Source organism: Melospiza georgiana, chromosome 8, assembly GCF_028018845.1.
Source record: "Melospiza georgiana isolate bMelGeo1 chromosome 8, bMelGeo1.pri, whole genome shotgun sequence".
NCBI classification, from domain to species: Eukaryota; Metazoa; Chordata; class Aves; order Passeriformes; family Passerellidae; genus Melospiza; species Melospiza georgiana.
The window spans coordinates 7,940,403-7,964,600 of NC_080437.1; the positions used below are offsets into that span (position 1 = coordinate 7,940,403).

Here is a 24,198-nt window from a genome sequence, read left to right on the forward strand (position 1 = left end):
TCTTTGTCTGGCAAAACCTGTCTGCAGCTGTTGAGAGAAGCTTTCTTTCCTTTTTCTCTCCTGGCTTCCCCAAGGGTTACCATGCTCTTCCTTTTCTTGCCTTTGGCTCCCCTTTGGTCTGGACTGCATTTGGCCCCATGGCTGCCTCCCTGCCCTCTCTGGCAGACCCTGTGGTGGTTTCTCCCCAGTTTGGATTCAGTGCCACTTCAGGCAGGTTTGGGGAGCAGCAGGAGAGAGGGAAGCACAGGCCTGTGGTCACTGCTGTCCCCAGGTGTCACACATCAATTATCTTTGTTAGCCATGGTACTGCCAGCACAGCTCTTTTGCTGGGCTGTGGTTTCACAGGCTGGAGTTTTACAGTGAATCACATCTGAGCATGTAATTGCTTTATCTTCTAGTAGCAAATCAGGTTGGACAATGAAGCCCAAATGATAAAGTACCTAATAAAGAAAAGTGAAAAATCAGATTCTGTTACATATTTGACTTTATTAAGTTAAGGAGCAGCAGAATTAAAGCATCTATTCTTGCTGCTGGTATTTTTTTTTCCAGTCAACGCTGGAAAGTCAGACCACTGGTGCTGTCAGAACAGGTATTACAGTCACTGGGGAGAGATAAAGAAAAAAGCAGAGTTTGGGACTGTTATCTCAGCAGTAGATTGTGTCTGTCCTGAGAAGCAGTGGCTGGAGACAGAAGTGACATAGAAGCATAGAAGGAGGTGTAGCCCTGCCTTCATGTAAGCTTCTCATGTGTGACCAATAACCACCATAAATAGATGGAGAACAGGTTTACAGCAGTACTGTCCAATGAGGTTTTTGACTGAAGTACAGGTGGTTGCAGTGGCAACATATTTCCATGTTATTTTACTCTCCATGCAATATAGCTCCTCTAGAAGTTGCTGTTCTGAAATTTTGCCCTCCAGAATTAATCCTGAAGTACTCCAGAATGAGGCAGAGCAAGGCAGTCACTACTCCCAGTGATCTTTTGCAGGTACTGCAGGCAAAGCTGGGGCTCTCAGCAGCTCCTGCTGCTCCTGGTGCCTGAGCCCAAGTGCTCAGCCCTGGGCAACACAGCATGAATGCTCTCCATGGGGGTGTGCAAAATGCCTGAAGGTAGAGGTTAAACCCCTGTGGGGAACTCTGAGCACAAGTGAATCTTTTCTTCTGCTTTATTTCCTAAACAGCATCATTTAGAGAAGGTGTCCCTTGTTTCTCTAGGAAATTGTGTCTTCTGGCGTGGAGATTTTTTTTTAAGGGTAGGCAAATATTGTGAGCATTCATTCTAAATGTGCTGGATTTATTTTTAGACATGGGGCATTAATGAAACAAAAATATTTTTCAAATGAATGAAAACACTCTTCCTCTTAAATGATATGCAATGTACTAGTTTAGATTAATACCATGAAGTAAATCACAAAAACAGCAAATAGCATTTCTAATTGGTCTTCTGGTCACTTGAATATGAGATGGAATTAAGTGCTCCAGAATATTTTTAAAGGATAATGCTGCTGTTTTCTGATTGTACTTTGTATTTGTCCACAATGAGTTGTTTGTCTGTTTGGCAAAACCACATCTAATGGCCTGTGAATCAAGCCCTCTGGTAGACCTGCAGTGTTTCCTGAAAGTGCACACATGAGGAGTCTCCCAGGGACTCTGTGCTCCATGTTTTCTCAGAAAACAAGCTCTACCAGTGTCACTTTTTGAAGAAGAAAAATTCTCAGGTTAAAATAAGGCTCTTTTCATCTCCTTGGAGGGTAGGTCCTTCCCCTGTCTTGTTTTTGAGTCTGGTGCCTCCTATATTACAGCCTCCAGCCCACTTCTCTGTGTCCTCAGGCAAGCCACCATCTCTCCATCACCACTGAGACTTCAGGGTGCTCCCTGTCCTTCCAAGGAATGGTATCCCAAGCCCTCAGGGTGTTGAATTGTCTCTGTTCTCTGTCATGCTCCTTCTCCAAACTGTGGGGGCCTTGAGCTCTCTGAGGAGGGACAAGTCCCCTCTCTTCACAGAGGATCTGTAGTGTGAGAGTTAGGGCAAAGCAAATTGGCAGCTCCCCCTCCATTACCTCTACATCCAGCTGGGACAGAGCTGGGCCACTACATTTGATAATGTGGAATACTCCCTCTTTTGCAGAATGACTGTTTAATGCATTTTTAGAGCTGAATTTTGGAGCCTCCCTGAAGTTAGGGCATGTGATAGGAGTGAAGATGACAGCCTGGTAATGCCATGGCAGTTGTGTTGTCTTGTATATTGCCCCTTTGTACTGAGAGATCATGAAACTTGTATCTGGCAGGGGGGAGGCAGTAAATACAAATTAAATACAAATTGTTGTCAATTCACTGTAGAAACTTGAAACTACTTAGTAATATCCAGCTGCACAAAGTTGTTTCTTTGCAAGTTTATTTACATTTGTTTTATAGTCAGAAGCATGAGGAAGTGCACTGTGGAAGGCAACCAGAGCAACTCAATCTGCTGGTATGGGTTGAAGTGCCTAGACAGTAAAATTGCATTTCTGTTTTTTCTCTAAATAATTGAAAGGGGGAAAACCCTAACATCTTTGTCTGTAAAAACTTTGTTTATATGAAGGAAAGTTTACACAGCTTGTAGAGAATTAATTTGTAGGAAATGAAACCTCTGTATCTACTTCATCTTATATACATGGTCACCATCTCATTCTAAATCATACCACCACTTGGGTTAAAACTTTAGAGTTATCAGGAAGATTTCAGGTTTCAGAAAGAAATGCTTTTAATCTTAGATTGAGAAAAAGTTAGAAAGAAGAAATATTTAATCTTACTTTATAGATTTTTAGAACAGCTTGAATTAGTTTATCAGTAATTCTGCTCTTTGTTGTGGGACAAAATTAATATTGGTGCCACCAATATTAGGTGCAGCTGGCAGCCCATTTTGTGCTGGCCTTGCTCTGGTAAAGGTGGGTCAGAGCTACATTGGTCTCAGCTGGCAGCAGCCCTGCTGCTGAGTTTGGGACATGGATGCTGTAGGGATGCTCAACTGTGCTGGGCAGGAATGGGGAGGCATGGCCAATTTGTGGCCATGGGAACTGGGGGAGCTGTCAGTGTCACAGGAAAGCAGCATCAAAGTGATGGCTGGGCTCTGTCTGCTGCTTCCCACCAGCTAGCAGAGGGTCAGGAGAAAGCCAAACTTCCCAGTCAAAGCTGAAAGGGAAGCTTAGAGTGTCTGAGGTCACTTTAAGAATGTAAAGAAGACAGACTCCTGAATGAACTTTTTATATCCTCTGATCCTCTGCCTCTGCACATCCTGCTCCCGTGGGCAGTGGGAATGACAAAAGCCTGAACTGTACTTGTAGTATTTTTAGTTCAGGCTGCAGCAAGAGGTGCTGGACATTTTATGGGAGAGCACATTTCCATGTGCCTTCAAAAACATTTGTTTTTATCCATAAGGCTTGGGCAGATGCCAGCTGCCATCTCAAGCCTCTGTGTAGGTGCAGCAGTTAGCTGAAGCAGGTATGTTCCTGTTTGTGAAAGGTACTTGGCATACAAGAACATGGTACCTAAACTAAAACTGCATCCAAGGGCACTTGAAATCTGTGGCCAGTGAAGATGTTTTGGTGAATATGCAACCCTTCTCAAGGTGCAGAGGAGGAGTCAATGAATCCAGGGGTTCAGGTGCACAGTCAGAAGTGGCTCTGTGTGGTTTTGGGAAGCTCCTGGGCTGCATGATGCCACAAGGCCTTGGCACTGATGCCATGTGGGACTCTGAGCAGTTGCCGGTATCCTCCAGCCCTCCTGTGGTGCCAAGTGAAACCTCCTGTTAGTAAAAACCTTCTTTACACCTGGAAGTAAAACTCCAGTGGGTTCATGTGATAAACAGGAAGGAAACAAAAGTGCCATTTCAGTGTTTTCACTAGATTTCCCTTGTCTTCCCAGGGAGTTTAAGTGCTTCCTTAGGCTTCCTTGGCCTCTGAAGCTCTCCTGGCCTTCCTTGTTTAGCCTGGCACAGCTTGAAGTTTTCCACTGAGCCATTACCAGGCACTCATGGTAGCATCCACTCCCCCCACTCCATTTCCCTCCCATCCCCAAGCTGTGGATGTCTTTTAAAGCCAAAGCAAGAGCAATGATAAATAAATAGTGCAACCCAGGATTCCTGTGAGAGAGAAGGATACAGACTCAGAAATAATAAGGGTCACAAACATAAAGGAAAGGCAAACAGGAAATAATGGGGGGTACAGGTCGAGACACAGCAGGGGTTGGATGTGACTGGGACGTGGAAGTGGCAGCCACACTGCCAGCTGGTGGCTCTCAGAGCTGGCATTCTCTGACCAGGTTGCAGTGGGTCTTGGTACTCTTGTTGCATGGCCTCTGAGTGCTGGGGGCCCATGTGCCAGAGAAGTCCCTGTGGTGCTGCTGTGCTGCCCCAAAGGATCACCCCAAAAGCACAGTCAAGAGGTGCAGGCAGTCCCACATGGACACTTGTTCTCCTGCAGACCGTGCTGGAGGTCTGCCATGGACTCAGTCCAGCACATCTAATGAATACTGAATTCACTGCATTTTCTAAAGAAGAAAAAAAAAATTAGATTTATTTTCAAGATGGATCATCATGTCTTTAACTTTTTTTCTTTTTTTTTTTTAAATAAAGACCAGTGCATAGCAGGAGGGAACCTCTGCCACAAAAAATCAATATCAATTACTACCCTGTAAAAGACTAGGCACGCACGCTCGCTGTGGCAATGCCCAAACCCAATCCCCTTTGTGCAGGGAGTACTTAGCTCTTTCATAGCATTTGTGGCTGTAGTGGTGGTTGAGCTATTACAGGAACAATTGATGAGGCTAGCTGACGTCAATACTTGACAAGAACTTCCTGTTTTAGAAGTAAAAATAAAAATGGGTATCTTTAAAAATATAATTTAAGGTAATCAGAATGCCATATAATAAGAACTCTGTTGCACATAATTGGTGCTCCTCTCTCATTTAGCATTGCAGTTTGTCTGTATTCAATTTCCTCACATGGTGTGATTATTGCTTTTGATTATTACTATCTACATCTAATGACAAGTAAACTTCTGGTTTTTTTCCTCAATCCTTTCAAAATGACCTTGTGCCATTCTGCATTTAAGGGGAAAAATACACATGTACCTGGCTGGGCAGCATCATAGATAGGCTTTGCAGTCACAGGTTGCTACTTCAGTCAGTATTCATGCTGGTTGGTTGGTTGGCTTTGGTGAGCAGCTGTGTGTGAGCACAAGCAAAGACACAGAATTTCACCTCAGAGGTAAATTTCTTGTACTGCACTGGCACTTTGGTGTTTCAGGGTTAGTGGTTTTATGTCAAGGTCAGGCTGCAAATCAGCATTTTAGACTGAGCACCAGAGTCCCCATCTTTATCTCCTAATCTTATGTGCCATCCAGTATTTCCGTGGATCTCCTGAACTATTCTGCAAAACTCAGTACAGTACTTGAAACCCAAATATTACCATGTAACATTGCAGGGACTATATAAAAGCTCACAGAAGCATGGGTTGAAAGGAAGGTTTTGAACACTTCCAGTTAAAGGTTAAAGAGCCTTTCAAGCTGTAAAAAACCAATCTTTTGTCCTTGTCCCCAATCATGGCAGAGCTCCCTTTGCTTGGCCACTCAGGGGTGGTGTTAGAAGAACAGGGAAAGTAAGGGAGTGACAACCTTGGATGGGCATGGATGTGAGCTCCTCTCACCTGCCTCAGCTCAGGTGGGAATTTTGGAGGCCCCACAGTTCTTTCCCCTGGTGCTGGCTGCAGAGGCAGCATGGTATTTTGCTTCTCCAAAGGCAGGCTGACCTCTCTGTTGCTCTATGGGTTTGGGCAGGAGAGAGTTTCTTTTCCAACCTCCCTTCCCCAGAACACTCTTCCCCCACAGCCCTCCATCGTGGCATTAGCTGCTTGTGTTATCACAGTTCGCCCCCAGTTCATCTGTTCCTTGGCTCTCTGTCCAGGGAATATTAATTTGAAAAAGAGGATCATCAACTTTAACAGCTTTTCTTTTCTGTGCCAGCTGCTGTAATTTCTCCTGTCACCTCTGAGGATTTTTCACTCAATAGTGAGACCAAGAGCTGTGTAGAAAATGCAGGGAAGTTCTCCATTTAAAATGGGCTCAAGGAATGCTCCCCCTCCCCAGGCAAAGGCTGAATTCTCTCCTTGGGTGTGTAGAGAGGGCCAGCTGAAATGTGCATATCTAAGTACCATACTTTTCTGAATGTTGACTCTTACAAGATTTTTGATGAGATTACTAGATGACCTCTTAAAGCCCTTTCCCACCCAATTATTTATTATTCTGGGTCGCTGTAAGATTTCATAATGGCTCCTTTATGACTCCTTACATAGTTTACTTGCTATTGAAGTTAAATGAATTGCTTAGTAAATTCCTGGATGCCCCTTTTTATAACTCAATTGAGTGCTGTATTTTGTGGCTCTGAAATCCTCTGGCACCTCATCTGTTCTCCATGAACTTTCAAAAATCACTGCTGAAGGTATCACACTTCCCTCTGCTAGCTCTGTTAGCAATCTCTGATGCTTGTCATTTGGTCCCATGGGTTTATAAATACTTGCCCAGGAATTCTTTTCATCTTTCCTTTTGATTTACTCGTGATTCCACCAAATTGTCTGTAGAATCCAATCCTCAAAGTTGTTTCCCCGCCAATCGTGGCCTGTAAAAAGGCAGCAGTGATTGTGTAGAGACCTCAGTTTCCCAGTGTAGGAGAAGTGCTCTTGGTTAAGGCTGTCAGCTAAGACCCAGAAATACTAATTGCTGCTGTACATCAAGCAGCTTTCCTGCTCATGATTGCTAACAACACATTGGTCAGATAGCACACAAATTATTCTTCTATAAAGGAAAGTTGTTCATGAACCAAAAAAAATATTTGATATTTGGTCTGAATATCAAGACTGTCAGTACTTGAAGAACTGACTGCTCTGACCACATCTGATTTGATAATTTTGCTTCAAAATTCAGGTTCCATCAGGTCATCAGCACATCAAGTGGGCTATAACAAAATGTGATTAGGCAAGTTATTGTCACAATTGGAAGAATACCAATTTTTTATCCACTGATAAAAAATGTCCTGAATTCCCTCAACATGAACACTGATAGTGATATAAATCTGATAAAATCTTTAGTGAACTGGGCTTAGTAAGGAATATGTAAGCAAAAATTCCCTTGAAAGTGTGAACAATCTTAAGTAATTTGGCAAAAACTGTAATAAAATAAATAATTATTCAGATAAGTTTTACATGGTTACCATATGCCACAAGCTAATGTGTAATTGAATTTAGATGAAGGAAATTTCCATTATATAAAGGTACATTTAAGCAGATGAGAAACAAGTTTAGTAGCAATCAAAAAATTAAATTTAAAAAATGAAATAATTTCTAGTTATCAGGGGCACTTTTGTTGAGGGAATCCTGTGACAATAAGCCATATGGACCAATCATATTTCTGACTATGTGCTGGTATCAAAACACTCTGGCCTGTAGCAGAAGCTGTTTAGCTCTGCTGAAAACCCTTCCTGCACGTTTACAGTCAGAAAATCTTCCATGTGATGTGGAGAAGAAAGGCACTGAGGTCCTGATTCCACGCACACGCATATGTTTACACCCATGAATTAGAGTGGGAACATTCATGTGCAGAAAGCTGAGCATATGTGTTAATCTTTGCAGGACTGACATGCCCAGTCCTGATACAGATCCTTGATGGAGCTTGCTTTCCTGCCAAGTGTTTATCCTAAGCTCCAAATGGGCCAGTCCTCCCTCACGGCAGGGTGTGAGCTTCCCCCACAGCAAGATCTGCCTGCAGAGAGATTTCCCACAGCAGTTCCAAAAATATGTCCTCAGGATAATACTTTTCCCTACCTTCTGCAAGTCTCAGCCCATGTGACATTCAAACTTTTTCTTATGTTGCATCCCTCCTTTATTGTAGAAAACATCACTGGCTGGTTTTTTCCCTTTCATGCTTTTCCAGAGACTTGCTCTTCTATTTCAGTAGCTTATCAGTGCAGTTGATCTCCACCTATGGATATAAGGAGCAGTGGAGTTTAATGTATCCATCCATAGTTTCAGACCTCAAATTTTACTTTAAAATTGGCAAGAATGGGGTAGGACTTGTATAGAGATAACCAACACTCGTGTAACCAAATATTATTTCAGCTTCTGCACTCCAATAGTTACAAGTGGCAATAACTAGATTATTAGATTTCACCAAACACAGGCAGTATTTTGATGTGTGGGTGTCAGTTGAAAAATAGACCATGATCTTTAGAAGAGCCCATGCTGTGATATTTCTGAATAGTCTGAATCCACACAGTCTTTGAGCTCTGCTCCTGTGATCACAGCTCTGTCCCTGTCCTCCCTGATGTGTCCCTTCTCTTTGAATAATTTTATTGTGAGAAATCCTGTTGAGTAACAAACAATATTTTGCTGAGATCTTCAAGTAAAGCACTCGTCATTTTCTCTCCTTCTTCCTCCCCCACACTTTCATTTGCTTTCACACTTGTAAATGTCCCTTCTACAGCTGATCACTTACTGTTAAATATAAAATAATGGAAATCTAGCTGGTAAATTTTTCCTGAGAGAGATTATAGGTTCTTAAACAAAACCATTGCATCCAAAGACCATACTGAGTGACTGATGCACAACTTCACCAACTGGTGTTTACAGCTGAAATATTGCTGCAATGTTTGCTGTGTATGTGAACAACAACAAACTTTCCATTGTGTATGTAAACAAAATCCTCTGCAATCCTGTGCATCTGTACAACAGACACCAGGGAACATCCACATTCATGAAGGTAATTGAACATTTTTTCAGTTAACCATTTAAATGGTACTTAGTAGAAAAGCTGAACTGAAATCCAGGCACAAGGGTTTTCTAAACAGCGTGATAATAGAAATTCTGCAATGTACTCAAACCTAGGTCATTTGTATTCCTAGAAGCATCACAGTTTTCTGAGCTTCCTGAAAGTGTGATGTGTATCTCTGTTTCCCACATACATTACTCCATAGACATAAGTCATCTGTTAAAACAGGCTCTATAATAATCCAAGAAGTGCCTCTGTATCTACTGTGTTTGTTTTGGCATTTGTGCTCTAGGCAGATGCACAGGAGGAGGGGGTGATGGCTGTCCAAGGGCCCTGTGACACTTGGGGACAAGGAAGTAAAATCAAGACATTTGTGATGTAAAAGTCTGCTCTCCCAGTCCTCTCATCTTGTATAAAGACAAATGGATCACAGAATCTGGATGAGAGGAATAACCAGGTATGTGTGTGTGTTATGTGCATCCACATGGCTTCAGCCCCAGGACCTTTGCTTTGGCACCTCCAGGAGCTTTTCTGCTGTGTCATTAAGCAGCACAGCACAATGGTTACTTTCACAGTAATCACAGTAAAAGAAGAAGCACATGTAGGACACACAAAATTGCAGCCCTGACCCTGGGGGCCATTTATCCAAACCAAAGAGACAGTGCTGGGATGAGGATGTGCAGTAGCTTGTTTTGGAGTGCTTTGCTAGCAGCTGAAGTCAAACTCTTCTGTTGTGGATTGCTCGAGGAACACACTGCCCAAAGCCAGGTATAAGTCTGCTGCTTAGCCCAGGATCTTTCCCTTGGGGTGTAGGCATTGGTATAGTTAACAGGTAAATGTCACTCAGGGACCAAAGAGGAGGAATTCTCAGAGTATTGTGTTTTTAATTCAGTCATCCTGTGAGCTCTCCATTGAATAAAACAGGATGTGGCAGATATTCAGTCCTTTATTACTCAGAGGAACTTCCTAGCCCATTGGAAACTTGGGAAGATCTCATCTGATCCCACACTGGTACCTGGTACTATTGCAGTGATTGTTATTCTCTATCTGCACAGACCAGATGTAGGCAGGCATGGCAAGGGCAGTGTTCCTTGGTAATATGTTGAAAAAAACTGAAGTGACAGGATGTACTTTGCATGTGTGTTCTCAAAATATCCCATCCCAGCAATGGCAGTATGGACTGTGAAAGAGGAGAATAGCTGTGACTTTCTGTTCCCAGAGGGCCTTTAGCTGACTGGCACCTGAGTATTCATGGATGGTAAGGTGCACTATTTTAGCTTTTTCTTTACATTTCATCCAGCTGTGCTTTGAAGGTAGATAGTTATCAGCATCAGTAGGAGTTGGAAGCAGCAAGGAATGGCATAGCTCAGAGTACTTCTGCTTTGGGATGGTGCTGTGGAATTACTGTTTAGCAATCCAGAGGCTCACTGCATCACCAACATTTAACATATTCAATTACTGCAATCTTTGTAATTTGTTGTAGGATACCATTCATTGGTAATGTACCTGAAACAAGAAGGACAACAAAGAAAGCAGTGAAAAGCTTTGTAGCTCTCATTTTTCCCCATGAAAGGTATTTTCTGTGCATGGCAGATTATACTTCTGATTGAAATTGTAACAAACTAACAAAATGCTGATCTGTTGAATGCAGTAAATCTTTGTCAATAGCACACATACACTAAGGCACAAATCTTCTCCATGAAAAGTCCTCAGCATTAAGAAGCAATTCCTGTAACAATGGGGTTTTTTTGCCTTGTGATAGTCCCACACACCTACTTATGTAGACATTCCAGACGTGAAATTACCTGAAATTGGACAGATGTCTACAAAAAATAAACATTCAGAACTCACAGAAAGAGAGAAGTATTAGGAATTATTCTTCAGGCTGCAGCAGTCAGCCCTGAAAATAACATAGCAGGGGCTGGAAAGCATAGCTCAAGTTAATAACTTCTCTATTGTAGGCTTCAGAGTGGCACAGACTCTTTTTGAAAGGGCTGAAGAGGAGCAAATTCTCCCTGTGCACCCTCTGGTTGTGCCATTGCATAACTGCAGCAATGTGCAGCCTTTGTTAGCTGTTTTAGAAGTGGGCCATGTCTGCAGAGCAATCCTGTAACAAGGTGGCAGTGAGACAGGATTTCATTCATGTGTTCTCTGAGCACAGTTGCATGCTCTGCTTTGCTGTCCCATCCAGCCTTTTTTTAGTGAGTGCAGTGACCAAAATTAATCAGGGAAGTGGGCTAGGTTTTTTACTTTGCATTTGTTTTTTGTTACTTTTCGTTCTTACTTGGCTGTTTTTCTTTCTTCCTTATTCCCCCTTGCCCTCCTTAACCCTGCAGATGAATAAGTGTTGGAGGGAGCACCTGGTGTGCCTTTTCCCCAGGCTGGAGCCGGCCCCACTGGCAGCAGAGCCCCTGCTGTGGCTGTGGTAGGTGCCCTGCAGTCCTTGCTGTGCCCCCTGTGGTGCCTCTTGCCCTGCCTCTCCCTGTGGGGTGCTGCACAAAGTCAGGCACCCACCCTGCTGCTCCCGTGCCTGCCAGAGGGTGGGGAATGGTATTCCTGGTGTGGAAATGGTATTCCTGGTGTGGAAATGGGCTCCTCTCTCCTCCATGCCTGTGCCCAGGGAGGAGAGTGAGAGTATGTGAGGAAATGGCAAGTGAAATACTGTAACTCACATCTGAGCAAGTGAGCCCCATGTGCCAGGTGATGTGCTAGGCTGAGTGGGTATGTTTAAGGTTGCTGAAATCAGTATCTGCAAAATGAACTCCCACTTTTCACTTTTCCTAACAATGCATTTATTTCTCTATTCTTGTCGTTTTAGTTAACAATGGTATATGCTAGTATAATGCAGTAATATCAAATGCAAGTGTGCAATTGAGATGGCCCCAGGTCCAGATCCAGCCTGAGAGAAGTCTCTCAGTGCCTCTGGAGCAGAAGTGCAAGGAAGAAATTGTTGGAGTAGCTTCTGTGGCTACTCAGCTCTCCCCTGTCTATGAGCTGACCCACAATGTGCAAAAGCAATCTCCACTGTGCCCTCATGTGAAAACACAAACCCACTTGGGCAGCTCTTGGGATTTGCATTTGCCAAGTTTATCCAAGTTTCTCGGTGATTTATGCAGTGTTAGTAAAGAAACAAAGAGGAGTGGGGCTCCACGGGCAGGAGGCAGCTGTGAGGCAGCTCTGAGGCAGGTCTGTCAGCTGGCAGGTGCCTCTGCAGTGAGCAGCACCGTGCTGTGGGGCTCAAGCCACTGCTCCTTTGTGCAGACATGGGGCCATAGTTTGGTACTGAAGTTTTGGCAACAATTGAAATGAAATGAAATGCCTTGCAGAAGGGTTCAGGGCCACTGATTTTTTGAGACAGAGAATTGTGTGATGGGAAGCTTTTGTAAGACTTTGGAGATTATTTTATACTGCTTAGCTTGTGGTACATGTTACTGTGAATGCTGTGCCAGAGTAGCACATGGGCACTGAGAGATGGACCATACACCATGTTCAAAACTGACTTCTCACCTTCTCCTAGCTTGAATGAATGTGAATGAATACATGAGTACACAGACCTGCTAATTTCACTGTAAATACTGAGATACACCAACACAATCAACCAAGCCAGCCTTGAACCAGTTTAAGGAACTTAGATATGGAGTGGTTTATGGCAAAGGCTTTAACTCACACCCAGCTGTCTGTCAGCCTAGCTAGAGGGTCTCTGAGATGTTCCATGTGACTGTGAAGAGTACCCAATGCCATGGCATAATTAGAGGCAGTCAAATAATGATAATACCTGGATGTCCAAGAACAGAAAGACTCTGAAGACCACTTGAGAGCCTTTTTGGTATACGAACCTGTATCCAGGATCTCCAGAAATCCTAACAAATATCCTACTTCTTAGGATGCCTAAGAAATAGGAGTCCAGAAATTGAATACTTCACATGCAGCTACAAAGCAGAAGTGCCATCTGGTCTAAAAGCAAATACCTGATAGATCTGGGAGCCAAGGAGAACTATCTCATTACTATAATTTTCTCCATCACAAGGAGAAATATCCCATTACTCTTAACTATGTGAGAACTATGTTTTAGGCAGGATTTATGCCAAATCATCTAGTATCAGGAGGGATGAAAACAAAGCAAATCCAAGCAGGTTCATTTCAGAGGTAGGCACAGTCTCCAGCACACCATAGTTTGAAAGTGTACCATTTTTCTTGCACAAGGCAAGAAAATACTTGAATTAGGGATGGCATTAGGAACTGAGCTGCTTTACTGGTGATGAACGGCCACAGAGCTGCTGGCCTACAAAACAGCAACCTCTGCCTCAACTGTATGGTAAGGAGTGTGTGACATGGAGGGAAAATCAAAGCTGCCTTTTAGTTATCTTTGCTTTAGCCTTTCTTCTAAATACTAAATAGGTATTATCAATGCAATTATCAATGCAATATTCATGCACACAAGGTTTGTGCCATGCTGGTGGTTTGGAAGTTACCAATGAAGTTATTTTCATACACACCAGGACATCAATTCAGCCCATTCACAGCCCCTCCCCTCTCCATCACTAGTTTTAAACCATATAAATGAATTGTAATGCCAGTCATTTCAGCAACACAGATGTTTGCAATAAGCAGGCAGCTGAGAAGTGTAAAGTGAAGATGAATGTATCATTAGTATGCATAAGTAAACTTTTGTGGCCCATTTGTCAGATCAAGCTGAATTGCACTGAATCAGTCTTTCCAGATTACAAATGTCTTGTATTAAAGCAACAGGTTTTTAAGAAGACTGGGACATGTCCTACTCTGATTGCTCACTGTAAATACTTTAGGGCAGAAACTTTGTCCAGGATGTTCTCTCTCTTGGCTTTGGAAGTAAAAGCTTAGGTAAAAGCTCTATTATTCCCAGTCTGAGACCTCATTGTGTGAGAGGCTTCCAGATCCTTTCCTATCAGGGAGAGGTTCCTAAGAGTTATCAACTACTGCATCTATGACAAGATGTTCCAGTGATATATAGATGTGTTCCTTCATTTGTTTTTAAGTTGCTCTTAAACACTTTTTCTTTGGAGCAATGTTTCAGCCAAACAAGACAGGAAGGTAGATTATTTTTTTTTTTGCCTTTAAACTACTGAACATTTTTAAAAGTGAGCTATGCTTCAGTGTTTTTTGGCACATGGAATCCATCTTAATGTGGAGTACATGACAAAAAGTGCCATGCTTTCTATAAAGATCTTAAGGAGAATGACTGAGCCCCAGTACCACATTGTAAATTAACTATTGTCCTTTGTCAGCATCGAGTGTGCCCCGTCATGTCAAATAACCACAGCTGGCATCCTGTCTATGAGCATGACCCCGTTCATTTCATTCACCCAGCAGTGAATAATTCATATAGCAAGTTTTACCCTGGGCAAAATACACTGACATGGAGTCACTAAACTATAGTCATTCACAGAACAAAATAGTTATTCATGCTTTTAATGTGAACCACTAAATCTTGCCAATTAAATTTGAGAATGAATCGAATTAATTCATTTAACATCATCTGAGCTCACAACACTGTCGTTGCATGCTTGCTGTGCTTGGCTTTACTCTTTCCCTTTTTTTTTTTTTTTCAATTTCTACCTGGAAACTGATAAGCTGGGCTGAGCAGGTTTTAGTGAGTCCTGTCTGGGGGAAGATCTTTGCAGGAAAGAAGGTAATTCCTAAGTCATGATGCAGCTCCCTCAGCTGATATAGTTAATAATCAATTACTAGATGGTATTGTGGTTATTGATAGCATTTTATGCAACGAAGCAAGCAATGATTGCTCCCAGAACTGTCCTTGCCTCCTGATGTGTACCAGGGCAGGGTGTGATGCCTCCCAAGACCAAGGGGATGTGGCTGGAGCAGGATCTTACCTTTCCCCTTGGTGGTGGCTGCTGTGCTCCCAGGGGCTGGGGGATGAGGTGGGCCTGCTCCAGAGATGGAGGGAGAGCAGTCAAGCCCTCGTGCTTCCTGTGAGACCCTGCCTGGCACATTGCTCCTGGGTAATAAATAGGCAATGGTGCTGCTCAGGTGGCAGAGGAACACCTGCAAGTGAGGAGGAGCAGATGAGATAGGAAGGGATTACTGTGCTGGTCTTTGCATAGCTTGATTTTTGATCGGGGGGAAGAAGCCAGCCACAAAGTGATTTTTGTGATGAGCTGCTAAAAGCTTCCTCTGTGCCTAGCAAAACTAATTGCTGGCTGGCTCTGAGAACAGGCACAATGCTAACCAATTAGAAAAGCTGATAATGCCTCTATGATAACATATTTTCAAAAGACAAAACCATGGGAACTCTTTCTTTCTGATGTCCAAGGGATAGCCATGCCTAGGCTATTTCAGTCAGTCTCCAACAGCTTATATAGTCTAAGGCCCCTCATATTTTCTGGTTTTTGTTCAATTACTGGGGGTTTTTTTCCTCAGTTTTCTATTTTCTTCCCAGATGTGTAAAGTTACTTGTTTGGAAAATAGCAATGGAAAGATGCAAGAAAAAGTGTGGTTACCTTGCAGCTGGCTAAAAGCTGTAGCCCTGCTGTCAGCAATTCAGCTGAAGTAGGTTAGATCCCTTGTTGCCACCACTCATCCAGCTCCATGTTCAATGTCAAGTGTAAAATTTGGTATAAACTCTTGAGAGTCTTCCAAGCTGACTAGGTCACTTTTGAGATGAAGTTCACTTTTGAGATGATTTGCTTGGTTTGGCACAAAATAATTAGCTGAAAACTACTTATCTTAACCTCCTGGAAAAATAGATCATATTCCAAAACAGCTGCTTCCTTCTTAAAAATCACAGCTTCTGATCTGTGTAATGTAACACTGACAAATCCACATTGCTGCTTTTATTGTAATTAGGGCTCTGTGTGCTGTGTTGTCACGGCCTCTGCACAAGGCCTGCTCCCTGTGTGTAACCAAGTGAGGTGGGCAGAGACAGTGGAGAGGGTTGGGTTTGGAGCTGGACACCATGTGGAGAGAGGACACTGCTGCCATGGATTCTGCTGGCTTCATTGCCTCAGAATGGCACAGCAGAATTGTGCAGAATGGGTCTGTACCTGTGTCTGATCCCCTGGACAGGTCTCATGTGGGATCTCAGCACCTCAGGACTGATGTGCAGAGTGACCAAGACCACCCTTGGGGGGCTCGGAGGTCCTGGAATGTTCCAGAAGTGTCTGGTGGCTGGACTTTGATCCTGCACAGGAGACGACACCTGTATGAGGATGGGAGGATTTCACTGGGTGAATGGTGAAGGGATAAGTTAATTAGAGTGTAAGACACAGGGTTTAGGATTTCTGTACAGGGGGGTCTGGAGAAGTAAGATGGAGGAATTGGGGCTTGTCCTGTCCTTCTTCTTCTTCTTCTTGGCCTCCATCTTCTGTGGTGATGGTGGCACTTTGGGATTGGTTATTACTAAAAGTGCACTGGTCAATAAGGGTGAAAGGCATTGGGGGAAATAGGTAAATATTGTATACATAGTTTTGAGTATAAAGATAGGTGACCGCCCCGAGGGCTCTCAGTGTGCTCATGGCTGGCTGCTGTGCAGACCTCTGTCAGGCCAAGAGAAAATCTTTTAGATAAACAATTAATAAACACCGAGACCGAGAAAAACCTGAAGCCTCTTCTCGTCCTTTGGAGCGCGGGCTGCCCAAGGCCACCCCGAGCCTTTCCAGGCCATAAAACAGCTGAGAAACCAGCAGTCTCACAGCAGTAGAAGAGTGGTCTCAGCTCTCTATGTGAACTGCAGCTGCCTTCACTGCAGGAGCTCAGGTGTGCAGGCCCAGGCTGTCTAATGGGTGTGACTATTCCAGCATGTTTTACTTAGGATCACAGTTCACCCAGAACCCCCCGCCCTGGGAGCTGGAAGGAGCAAGGGGATACATGTGCATGGTTCCAAGCTTCTCCATGTCCCCTCTCACCCCTCATTCCTTGCTGCTAGTGCCATCCATGGGAGGTGGTGGTCCTTTGGTGCCACCTTCCCAATGTGATGCAGGCAGAGGAGCTCTTAGGAGGCTCCAACAGCTCTACCAGAGACAGCAGCTTCTCACTGGGCACTCACTGGAACTTAATATGCACATTGGTGATCCATAAACTGAACCAAACAGAGCACAACTATCTCTCCCCCAGTGACCCACTTGCAAGAGAGGTGATGTCCCTGTATGAGAAATTCTGGGTGAAGTGCAGTTTGTGTGGGTTATCTGGGGCATGGGCTCAGTGTAGTCAGTCTTATTTTCATGTAATTTTTAAGGGGAAAGGGTATGTGAGCTGTGAGTTATTGTTATTTTTTAAAAAGGAAAATTATGCTGTAACTCACTTGCATTTTAGTGAATTGGCTTTCTGACCCTTTTTTCCTTGAAATTGCTCTGGTTTCCCTCCAGAAATCATGCTGCTAGAGAGAAGGGCCCCTGCCCTCTCTTGATGACAGGCTCTGCTTCAGCTTCTGTGAGGCAGAGGCTGAGGGATTGCTGTAGCTGGCAAAAGAAGGCATGGGAAGAGGCAGTGAATAAACATTAAAACTAGATAAATTCAGGCTCAGTAAAGGTGAACATTTTTCACAGTTGGTAGATTTTAACCATTGGAGTAATTTTTGTGGACTTTTGGTGGATATTTTCTGTCACTTTAAAGCTTTTAAATCAAGCCTGCAGGTACTTTTGATAAGCTTCAAGCAGAACTTGCAGACTTGATTCACAATTGCCTGAATGAGGTCTTTTGGCCTGTTTTGTACAGCTGGACAGAGCAGATGGTCAGAAAAGGATCTCCCTAAGAGATCTGTGTTTAAATAAGCAAACAAACAACCCCCTTGAAAGTGATATCCACACATACAGATGGATGAAAATTACAAGTCCTTGGCAATGCTAGAAAAGGAGATGTTTGTGTCTCCTGTAACTGACCCATTTTTGGTGTTCCAGATGCAGGCTAATTTGCAGGGAAACCTGGTAAACTGTTCACTCTGAGGACAATGTGAGGATGTGGGACTTGTTGGGGGAATGACCCCCAGACCCTACAGCCCCATGGGGTTGACAGGAGCAGCCCCTGGTGCTTCCTGACTTTTGGATTCCCTGCTATCCCTGCTTCCTGACTTTTGGATTTCCACTTTTGGATCCCTGCTATCCCTGCTTCCTGACTTTTGGATTTCCACTTTTGGATTCCCTGCTATCCCTGCTTCCTGACTTTTGGATTTCCACTTTTGGATTCCCTGCTGTCCCTGCTTCCTGACTTTTGGATTCCCACCCTCACCTGAGTGAGGTGCTTTGGGTCTCTGAATAGCCAGTGGCCAGAGGGATGCAGAGCAAGGCAGCACATGGGGAGGCTGAGCTTCTCTTTAAAGCCAGCTGCCCAGCCTGGGTGTGTCTGTACAGCTCTGGGTGCTTGGATCAGGCTCCTCTTTTCTAAGAGCCAACCTGGGAAGGCCCCAGCCATCCCAGAGAATGTCAGTGAACAGTTGGAGCTCTTCATTAGAGAAAACCTAATTAGACGTTTATTATTTATGTGATTTTACATTAATGGCCTGGCAACAAGATTTATTTCTCAACTTATTTGTTTCACAATGTGGTCTCTTCAGCAATCAATTGATATTTGGTTAGCTTAATAACTATCTTGTTAAAATTAAATTAAATGCTACTCTGATTTAACTGTATTAAAATAAATGTTGTCATTGTTAATGAAATGCAAATAACTATTTAAATTGTGGCAGTGCTTCATTGAGTTGCCACTGTTGGGTGGAAGGGTGTTGAAGAACATGCCAGTGAGGCGGGGGATGGCAGGAAATGCTGGAGCTGGAACCCCTGCCAACACCAGCAGGGCAAATGGAAGCTTTCCCCAGCTCCAGCAGGTCCTGGGTGATAGCTGCAGTGGTGCATGAAAGCAGTTCCTCTGTTTAGCTAGGATATCTGATCTTACAACTTTCACTATCTGATATGCCCACTGGGCTGGGAATTAAAACACTCAGGCCATGAGCATCTAGAAGCAGGTGGAGATCCCTTATGTCTAAATAAATAACAAGGAGTTAAAATGAGGGGTCCTCAAGCTTTCCCTGCAGTGTGGGACAAAACCTGCCAGAACATTGGTCTCTGTGCTTATTCATTCATTTCCTGGCACTGGGTGTTGCCATGCACAGAGGCCTGAGCCTGCTGCCTTGGCTCAGGGATAGCAAGGAACCTCTGCAGGTTCCTGCTGTGCAAATGCCTGCCCCTCTCATGTCCCTATAACACCCCTTCCTCTGGCAGGCAGCAAGCACAGACATGGAAAAAGGAGTCAGTTTGGGCTGCAAATAAGGATTTCTGAGCAGACAAAGCAGCTCACTTGTCTCTGCTGCTCCTTGGGTCTGAGGAGAAATCCCTGGGTGCAGGCAGACTGTGGACCTCTGCAGACCTTTCCATCCCTGCAGATGGAAAGAATGATGCCCATACAAAAGTTAAAATGTGTCCAGAGCTTTCCACTGATATGGATGCCTCCATGAAATAGTAGAAGCAGCAGCTAAAGTTAGCTAGAGTCATTAGGAGAGAAGTCCTGATGTGTTGCCAAAGCTTTAAGCTGAAACTATGCAATCTGAAATGTGCGGTGGGTAGAGCTGACCCAGCTTCCTTTATAGTGGGCATGATTGCACTTGTGACTGCAGCAGGAGCCAGGGCAGGGCTTCCTGAGAGAGAGAGAGAGAGATGGGTGAATGCAAAGGTCAACCTCCACAAGTAGGGTCAGGTGTGCACCCTGCATTCAGAGGGGTCTGTGTGCTGCCCAGAACAATGAGAAAGTTAATACAATGGTGCTGCACAAGCAACTGCTCTTGTCTTTTGTTTACATGTGCATGTAAGTTGTTCATTTATATCACTAGTGGCCAAATTTGTATGCACAAGTCCTTTTTACTGAGTTGTAAGTACTGTAAGGACAGTTGCCTGTACAAAGTTGGATCAATGCCTGCAGAGAAATCCTTGAAATAACTAAGTCCAAAAAAGGATGGGCCACAGGGTGAGTTCCCAGTCTTTCTCTCTGAAAGCCTGAGCACATCCAGACATTTAATATTTACACAAATGTGTAAGCAGTTAACTGGGAAGCAAAGAGCAAACTCCTAAAACAAACCCTGCTGCTGTTTGTAACTCTTGTATTTTTGCTCATATGTGTTACCAGTTATTGACACAACTGCAAGGAGCACACATGCATGCTATAGGGAGGCATGATTTAAAAAAATTATTATGTTATTTTATTTTCATTTCTGGATATAATGATGCAACAGATCTAAGTCTGGGGGATATAATGGATAGAATGAAGACTCAGGAAAAAAACAGAGGTTAAGTTTAGCTCAGTATGAAGTGTGCAAAGATTTAGACTTGGTGTGGTTTTCAATAAACTTAGATGAGCAACATATGATGCCTTGTGTTATATTAATCTCCAGTGCTTGATGTTTCACGTGATTTTCCAGCAGCTTTCATTTATTGAATTCCCTGCTTAGATTTTTAGTGAAAAGCAAAGAAGATTATGAAACATCCCGTTTTTAATTCTAATTTAATTGCATACAATTAGCTAAATACATCATTTGTTACAACTCCAGTTAATACATAGTTAAATGTAATTTTTACAATAGTGTGCCAAATGGCATATTAATAATATTTGATATCATTAGCATTCAATTGCAAAAATATTTGCATAGTGTTTATTAGGATGTGATATGATGCATTTCTGCATTGGTTGACTATGTAGGTGACTAAAGATTACAAAATAATTCTCACCCCAAAGCCTGGATTTTAAAGCTTCCAGATCTGTTTATTTTAGAAAAGAATAGTCAAGTTCCTGACACTATTTTTGTGGCATGGTTTTCTAGAATAAGTGTATTCAGCCTTATTCCTGTCCAGACCATACTTCTGTAGCTATAGCTGAACCCCAGTTCCCCGAAATTTGGTTTCTTTCTCTAATTTTCTATCTGCCAAAAATGATGAGGGGAAAATTGATCCTGCCTTGAGAATGAGGGACTGGAGCAAATGATCTCTGTGGGGCCTTTCCAACACTTTTTCTTTGATCCTGCATAGTTTGGAGCTGTCATACATCCAGCCAGATCATGGTGGAGTAAAAGCAAACTGATGTCCAACATTTGGCTGCCACATCTATACTGAGAAAAAGAGAGTGGTGCAGCTCCAGCCATCCACTCAGTGGTTTTATAAGAAGTGTGCTGGTGAGACAGGGAGATACAGGGCCCTCTCCTGGCTTGGTGTTACTGCCACTGCCCTGAGGGATTTAGTGCTGGGTTGAACCCCTGGCCTCCAGGGTTCCAGCCTCCCTCCACTGCCCTGAGGGATTTGGTGCTGGTTGAACCCCTGGCCTCCAGGGTTCCAGCCTCCCTCCACTGCCCTGAGGGATTTAGTGCTGGTTGAACCCCTGGCCTCCAGGGTTCCAGCCTCCCTCCACTGCCCTGAGGGATTTAGTGCTGGTTGAACCCCTGGCCTCCAGGGTTCCAGCCTCCCTCCACTGCCCTGAGGGATTTAGTGCTGGTTGAACCCCTGGCCTCCAGGCTTTTCCCTGAGTCCTGAGAGTCTCCTTGTCTCCCAGCTGGAGGGAGCTGCTGTGGTTCCTGGCTGTGCTGAATGCCCTTTGCTGCAGGGCCTGGAACCCATGGCACCAGACAGTAATACACTGTGCTGCAGTTGCAGAGGAATTGAAGTGCTGCCTGGTGTTGTGCAGCACAGCAAACCAGCAGCAGCTTGTGCCAAGATGTCCCTGCCAGCAGTGTGCCAGAAACAGCAGGATATTGCAAGAGAGACTTGAGGTTCTAGATTCCATCCTGGGTTTGAATTTTGTCTCTCCTAGCCCTAGGGATGGTTCACTCCTGTCTGGCCCAAAAGCAATGACAGGAAGCATTTGTTAACTTGAAATGACATTTGGCCACCCAGCATCTGGGCTTGCCTTTCCAGGGCTGCAAGTACTTCCAGGTGTTTGGGGCAGACCCATATGTACAAACATCTTTTTCAAGAGTAACAGTGCTCTGCCACTTGTGCTGTCTGCAGTGTGGAAGCAAAAACAAACAGGAAACCTTAGGGATGAGGGTCAGGCAGAAACATAGGTTCTGGCAACTGGTTGGAAACATTTAATAAAAATGACTAATTTAGAAATATCAAGATGAGGTGTTATTTTAGTTGTGGTGCCAAGTTCTGGGCTGAGCAGCCTGGAGGATGGAGTTCCTAGATGTGATGAGCAGAAGCTGCAGCAAAGCAGTAGGACTCTGTATTTATGCAATACTATGACATTGAGATTTGCTGTGAAAATAACTACAAGCCACTGCAACTCAAGAAATGCACAAACTGTGCCCCAGAGCTGCCTTTGCATTTCCCAGGGATCACCTCTGAAAAGAGGGGAGTTCAGTCTGTGTTTTTCCTGGAGTCTTTGGGCTTGCATGCCTGTGTTTCTATTGGTGATAACCCCAGGCAGGCTGTGAAGGCTGCTTGACAGCTGTGGGGCATAAGAAGAAGAACAATTGCTTTGGGTTTCATTGTATCCTTCTGGATTTTTGTTCAAAGTACACTTACAGGACACTTGTGGGGGGTTTCTTTATTTCTTTCCTTCTTTCTTTGTCTCTTTTATTGTCTTGAGACAAAACTGTTTAGCAACAGAGCTTTGCAGAGTGGAAAGTAAGAGCAGAGAGAGGTGAGGTGAACATGAACTGGTTTCCGCAGTCTTTGACAGCTCATCTGGTGGGAATAATGAGTAATTTATGTAGCATTCCCCACTTCAGATTATCAAGTGGCTAGACTGAAGCTGGGAAACACTCCAGGTCCAAATCAGATACAACAAAGGGGATATTTGTAGTCCTTTGTGTATTCCTTTATTCTACTCATTTTTATTAATTTCCTGATACTGAAAGTATTTAGGGGGGTCTGGGAAGGAAGACAAAGTTTCACATCCCACACTCTGTCCTCCTGGTAGTCGCTCAGGGTGTTGGGATCAGCACATTCATGGCAGGGCCTGTGAGGCTGCACTGTGAGGTTTGGATGAGATTCAGCATCAGGTACTCTGCCCTGCTGTGACAGAATCTGTCATGTCCTTGATTGAGTCCATTATTGATCAGTGAGAAGAAATTGAAGAAATAAAGTATTTAGGTTTAGTTTACCATAGGGAAGGGTCACTGAGAAATACCACCAAATCATTTGCAGGTCTACAAGCAAGCCAGCAGCCTATTCAGATCCAGACTGGCACTCAGTTCTGCTTTGTCCCAGAATCTGGCCTACCAGAGCATGGCTGCCTCCTTGGTAAAAGCACAGCAAGGGCAAAACTGGAGTCCCTGTCCCTGCAGTCCCAGCCCACACACCAGCTCCTCTCAGCTGTGTCTGGCAAACAGGCTGGATTTGTAACCTAGTGGCAGTGTGTGCAATCCCATCTCACTCACAGTCAGCATCTCCATGGGTGTCCTCTCCTGTCCCAGGGAAGGATGAAGGTCAGAGAAGAACTTGACCAGGGATGTAACATTTCCCATCTGGCCAGGGCATGCTGGAGACAAGTTCTCATCTTGGAGCAGTTCAAAGAAAGGCAATTAAATCTCAGTAAATTCAGAAAGCAGTGTTTTCCTTGCAAAGCTCCAGAAAAAAAGCTGAGGAAGAATGTGGTCCAGATGATTCTAGATGCTGACCCATCAGCTGCTGCCTCTGAAATGGTCATCTCAGCCTCATCCCTACTTCCATGGGTCAGGATGATGCTCTGGGGCCTGAACATGCCAGGGGAGCTGGGGTGACCTGTTCAGATCCCTGGGAGTGCTGCAGCTCTCTGAGTCCTGCTGGCTCTCCTCACTCTTTGGAAGGCTTTCTGCAGCTGGGTTCTGGTTGCCTAAAGTAGACTGGGAATTGTCTCCTGTTCTGTGAAAACAAAAAGAACCAGCAAAATCCAAACAAAACCCCTTAGAGGTCTTTTCCTACTGCAGCTATTCTAGTATAAGGAGTTAGGATAACTTTTGTTGGTGGGGGCAAAAAGAGATTGTGGCTGGCAGTATATTTTGCCTGTTTTGCTGCTAATGAAATCACATGCTACCATAATGCAAAAGGGCATATCACCTTACAGATTGTCAGTAACTTTTCTGGGTAACTATCAAACAAATTTAAATGTGTCCTACTTACATTATTTACATGAGCTAGGCTTATAGGAAGTAATGTTACTTTTCCACTGGAAATCTTTATAGAAAATTTAACATTTCTATTAGTTTCTGAACATGTATGTCCTTGAAAAAAACATGCCATCAGTTCCTCTGAGCCTGATACTCTCCAGCTGCAATCCCTTTATGCCATTGCACTGTCTTTTGTAGACAGCATTACTCGCTCTGCTTTTATACCAGCATGTCTGGAAACAGCATTAGCTTTCCTACCTCCAGTCAGCATTATTGGGCACTAATCCTCTTTGGCAGTGGGAGCAGCCAGCTCGCTGCCAGCTGCTGGCAGGGCTCTGGGAAGCCC

The 24,198-nt window shown here is 43.9% G+C and overlaps 1 long non-coding RNA gene across 1 annotated transcript in view; it reads left to right on the forward strand.

Annotated features, from left to right (window-relative positions):
• Positions 1-9,245, forward strand: part of LOC131086583 (uncharacterized) — a 49,743-nt gene extending 40,498 nt beyond the window's left edge. The window contains exon 5 of the long non-coding RNA XR_009114769.1: positions 9,087-9,245. This is a non-coding gene — a long non-coding RNA (uncharacterized LOC131086583). The remainder of the gene's footprint in view (positions 1-9,086) is intronic.
• The last annotated feature ends 14,953 nt before the right edge of the window (positions 9,246-24,198 follow it).